Source organism: Bos mutus, chromosome 28, assembly GCF_027580195.1.
Source record: "Bos mutus isolate GX-2022 chromosome 28, NWIPB_WYAK_1.1, whole genome shotgun sequence".
Lineage (NCBI taxonomy): Eukaryota > Metazoa > Chordata > Mammalia > Artiodactyla > Bovidae > Bos > Bos mutus.
Genome location: NC_091644.1, coordinates 18,630,532 through 18,636,531, shown reverse-complemented (window position 1 = coordinate 18,636,531; position 6,000 = coordinate 18,630,532).

Here is a 6,000-nt window from a genome sequence, read left to right as displayed (position 1 = left end):
TTGGCCCTCCTATTCTGGAGAAAAGTATGGAAATTCTTCAAAAACTAAAAATAGAGCTACCATATGAGCAGCAGCCACACTCCTGGGCTTATATTGGGAGAAAACTCTAATTCCAAAACTACACGCACCTCAATGGTCATAGCAGCACTGCTTTCAATAGCCAAAACATGGAAGCCAGCTACACGTCCATCAACAGATGCATAAACAAGATGTACTCTATACAGATACATGGATATCTCTATAAACACATACTGAAATACTACTCAGACATCAGAAAAAGAATGACATAATGGCATTTGCAGCAACATGGAGGGACCAAGAGATGATCATAAAAGTGAAGTCAGACAGAGAGAGACAAATAATATGGTATCACTTAAGTGAGGAATCTGAACTATGATACCAATGAACTTATTTGCAAACCAGAAACAGACTCACACACATAGAAAACAAACTCACGGATACCACAGAGAGAGCATGGGGGAGGGAAAAGTGGGAGTTTGGAATTAGCAGGTTCAGACTGCTAGACATAAAACAGAGGGGACTTACCTGGAGGTCCAGTGGTTGAAGTCCGACTTCCAATGCTGGGGAACGTGGGTTCGATCTCCAGTCGGGAAACTAACACCCCACATGCTGCAGGGCAACTGAGCCCATGCTGTCTAGGGTCCACAGGCCGCAATTAGAGAAAGCCTCAACAAAAGATCCCACAGGCCTCAGTTAAGACCCGACACAGCTAAACAAATATTTTAAAAATATATATAAAGCATAGAAACAAGGTCCTTCTGTATCCCACAGGGGACTATATTCAACATCTTATAGGAACTATAACCATAAACAATATGACAAAAGTAGATATACATACATGTATAACCGAGTCACTTGTCTATACACCAGGAACTATCACAACACTGTAACTCAATGATACGTCAATCAAAAACACGAGTGGAATCATACACCACACCATGCCCTTCGCAGGTGGCACCAGTAGTAAAGAACCCCCCTGCCAACTCAGGATACATAAGAGATGTGGGCTCAATCCCTGAGTCGGGAAGATCCCCTGGAGGTAAGAATGGCAATCCACTCCAGTTTTCTTGCCTAGAGAATCCCATGAAGAGAGGAGCCTGGCAGGTTACAGTTCATGGGTCACAAAGAGTAGGACTCCACTGGAGGGACTAAGCGCGCACACACACTCTACAATCAAGTTGGATTCGTCAGGTTCACAAGCAGGCTTCAACAAATGCAAATTAATGAATGTGTTCCAGCACATCAACAAAGGAAAAGACAAAACCATGACATAATCACCTCCACAGACCCAGGAAAAGCATTTCATACAATTCAACATCCATTCATCATTAACACTCTTCCTAAAGTGGGTATGGAGGGTATATATCTCAACATAAAAAAAGCTACACAGGACCAACCCACAGCAAACATAATACTCAATGGTGACAAGCTGATAGCCTTCCAACTAAAATCTGGAAGAAGAACGGGAGCCCACTGGCACCCCTTCTATTCAACATGGAAATGGAAGTCCTACCCACAACAATCAGACAAGAAACAATAATGAAAGGTATCCAGATTGGTAGGAGAGAGGTAGGACATTCATGGTATTCAGGTGACGTGGTACTATGGAGACAACACCCTAACGACGCCACACATCAAGTACTAGCACTGGTGAACGAATTCATCATGGCAGCAGGATACAACACTGACACAAGGAAATCATTTCCACTTCTTCATGCTAACAATGAAATTCAGAAAGAAAAGTAAACAGAACAATCCCATTTAAAACTGTTTCAAAAAACAAAATACGTATGAATAAACATGACCAAGGAGGTGAGAGACTTATTTGCCAACAACTTAAAAACATTGATAAATGCAACTTCAAATGCAGATTTGAAGATGACTCAAAGAAGTGGACACTCATCCCATGCTCTTGGAGTAGAAAAAATTATGGCTTTTAATTGGCCCTAATACTCAAGGCAAACTGCAGATTTCACGTGACACCTATCAAACTAGCCATGATATTTTTCACAAAACTAAATAATCCTAAAATGTATATGGAACTATAAAAGACCTAGAATAACCAAAGCAATCCTGTGCAAAAAGAAAAAAGCTGCCCAGAATTCAGACAGTACTACCAAATTGCAGCAATCAAAACTTCATGGAACTAGCACAAAACATTCACACGGATCGAAGGCACAGGTCAGCTGTTGCTGTTCAGCGGTAAGTCGTGTCTGACTCTTCGTGACCTCATGGACTGCAGCATGCCAGGCTTCCCTGTCTTTCACTATCTCCCCAGAGTTTATTCAAACTCATGTCCATTTAGTCAGTGATGCATCAAGCATCTCATCTGTCACTCCCGTCTCTTCCTGCCCTCAATCTTCCCAGCACAGGTCAGAGAGCCCAGTAATAAACCCACACACCTACAGTCAATTAGTCTTTGAGACAGTAAGTAGGAACATACATTAAAGAAAAGATAGTCTTTCAAATAGTGGTACTTGAAGACCTGAACAGCCACATGTCAATGAGTTGAGAGACTCACACCACACACAAAAATAAACTCAAAATGGCTTAAATACAACACAATACACCACAAGCTCCTTGAAAAGAACAATATATTTTCTGACATAAGTCGAAGTAATGTTTTTCTGTCATCATTCTTCCAAGGCAACTGAAACAAAAGCAAAACTAAACAAATAGGACCTCATCAAACTTAAGCCATATTTTACACAGCAATGGGAACCATAAACAAGATCAAAGCACAATCAACAGACTGGAAGAAAATATCTAGAGTGACTGATAAGGGCTTCATCTCCAAAATACACCAACAGCTCATACAACTCCATACCAAAACCACAAACAGCCCAGTTTTAAAACTGGGCAGAAGATCTCGGACATTTCACCAAGAAGACTACCCCTAGGGAAAGGCACATGAAAAGACAGTCAACATCCATAATTATTAAAGTGCAAGTCAGAACTCCAAAGACTTGTCACTCACACTGTTCAGATGGCCGTCATCAAAAGGGCTACAAATAATTAATGCTAGAAAGGATGTGAAGAAAAGGAACCATGCTACTCTTTGAAAGTCGGCGCAGCTACTATGGAGAAGTGTATGGAGGTTCCTTAAAAACTAAAAACAGTTACCACATGATCCAGGAACCCCTTTCCTGGCTTATATTCACAGAAAACTCTAATTCAAAAAGGTATATGCACTCCAAGGGTCATAGCAGCACTGTCCACAATAGCCAAGACATGGAAGGCACCTAAATGTTCATCAACAGATGAATGCATAAAAGAAGTTGTGCTCTACAGAGATATATGGATATGTCCATATATACACATGGATAGACTACTCAGCCATCAACCAAAAAATGACATAATGCAATGTGCAGCAACATGGACAGACTGAGGTGGCTCAAAGGTAAAGAATCTGCCTGCAGTGGAGGAGATGCAGGAGACATGAGTTCGATCCCTGGGTGAGGAGGATGCCCTGGGGGAGGAAATGGCAACCCATTCCAGCATTCTTGCCAAGAAAATACTATGGACAGAAGAACCCCTGGGGTCACAAAGAGTTGGACACGACTGGGCAACCGAACACATACAACTCAACCATCAAGAAAGAATGACATAATGCCATTTGCAGTAACATGGGCAGATGGAGAGTTGATCATATAAAGTGAAGTCAGACGGAAAAAGACAATTATCCTGTGAGATCACTTATATGTGGAATCTGAAATATGATATAAATAAACTTATTTGAAAACCTAAAACAGACGCATACACATAAAAAAACCTCATGGTCACTACAGGGGAAAGGGTGGGGAAGGGATAAATTAGGAGTTTGGGATTAGCAGATGCAGACTAATATATATAAAACAGACAAACAAGGTCCTACTGTATAGCACAGGGAACTCCAATGTCTAACAAGGAACTAAAAAACAAACATTATAACAAGGAATAGATAGATATACATATGTTTAACTGAGCTGCTTTTCTATACACAAACTATTACAACATGCTTCCCTGGTAGCTCAGCTGGTAAAGAATCCACCTGCAATGCAGGAGACCCCTGTTTGATTCCCAGGTCGGGAAGTTCCCCTGGAGAAGGGACAGGATACCCACTCCAGATTCTTGGGATTCTCTGATGGCTCAGACCCTAAAGAATTCACCTGCAATGCAGGAGACCCGGGTTCAATCCCTGAGTTGAGAAGATCCCCTGGAGGAGGAGGGCATGACAACCCACTCCAATATTCCTGCCTGGAGAATCCCCATGGACAGAGAAACCTGGCAGGCTATAGTCCATGGGGTTGCAGAGAGTTGGACACAACTGAGTGACTAAGCACACACACACACACACACACACACACAGAAAGATCACACACCACATTCAAGTTGGATTCATTTCAGGCTCAGAAGGATGGGTCAACATAACACAAATAAATCAACGTGAGCCAGCACATCAACAAAGGAAAAGACTACACCACATTATCGTCTCCACAGATGCAGGAAAAGCATTTCATACAGCTCAGCATCCATTCATCATAAACACTCTTCCCAAAACAGCTATGGGGGGAACATATCTCAATGTAATAGTTATGCAGGACCAACCCACCGTAAACATAATACTCAACCATGACAAGCTGATAGCCTTCCAACTAAAATCTAGAAGAAAAGGGAGCCCGCTTGCACATCTTCTCTTCAACATGGGACTAGAAGTCCTACCTACAACAGTCAGCTAAGAAACAGAAATGAAAGGCATCCAGATTGGAATCAAAGAGGTACAACTGTCACGGTATGCAGGTAATGTGATACTATATAGATAACATCCTAAAAATGCCACACGTCAGTTACAGGCACCGGTAAACAAGTCCAGCAAGATAGCAGAATACACGATTGATGTGCAGAGATCAACTGCATTTCTTCACACTGACAACAGAATATCAGAATGGAAAAGTAAAGCTAAGAAAACAAACAATCCTGTTTAAAATCATTGAAAAACAAAGTAAAATACCTAAAACTAAACCTGACCAAGGAGGTGAGAGACTTATATGCTGACAACAATAATACACTGATAAAGGCAACTGAAGATGATTCAAAGAAGTGGAAAGCTACCCTATGCTCTTGGAATGAAGTATTAGTATTATTCAGAGAGTCTTTGTGGATCACAATAAACTGTGGAAAATTCTTCAAGAGATGGGAATACCAGACCACCTGACCTGCCTCTTGAGAAACCTATATGCAGGTCAGGAAGCAACAGTTAGAACTGGACATGGAACAACAGACTGGTTCCAAATAGGAAAAGGAGTACGTCATGGCTGTATATTGTCACCCTGCTTATTTAACTTCTATGCAGAGTACATCATGAAAAACGCTGGGCTGGAGGAAGCACAAGCTGGAATCAAGATTGCCGGGAGAAATATCAATAACCAAAGATATGCAGATGATACCACCCTTATGGCAGAAAGTGAAGAGGAACTAAAAAGCCTCTTGATGAAAGTGAAAGAGGAGAGTGGAAAGGTTGGCTTAAAGCGCAACATTCAGAAAATTAAGATCACGGCATCTGGTCCCATCACTTCATGGGAAATAGATGGGGAAACAGTGGAAACAGTGTCAGACTTTATTTTTGGGGGCTCCAAAATCACTGCAGATGGTGACTATAGCCATGAAATTAAAAGACACTTACTCCTTGGAAGGAAAGGTATGACCAACCTAGATAGCATATTCAAAAGCAGAGACATTACTTTGCCAACAAAGGTCCGTCTAGTCAAGGGTATGGTTTTTCCAGTGGTCATGTATGGATGTGAGAGTTGGACTGTGAAGAAAGCTGAGCGCTGAAGAATTGATGGTTTTGAACTGTGGTGTTGGAGAAGACTCTTGAGAGTCCCTTGGACTGCAAGGACATCCAACCAGTCCATTCTGAAGGAGATCAGAATGGATGTTCTTTGGAAGGAATGCTGCTAAAGCTGAAACTCCAGTACTTTGGCCACCTCATGCGAAGAG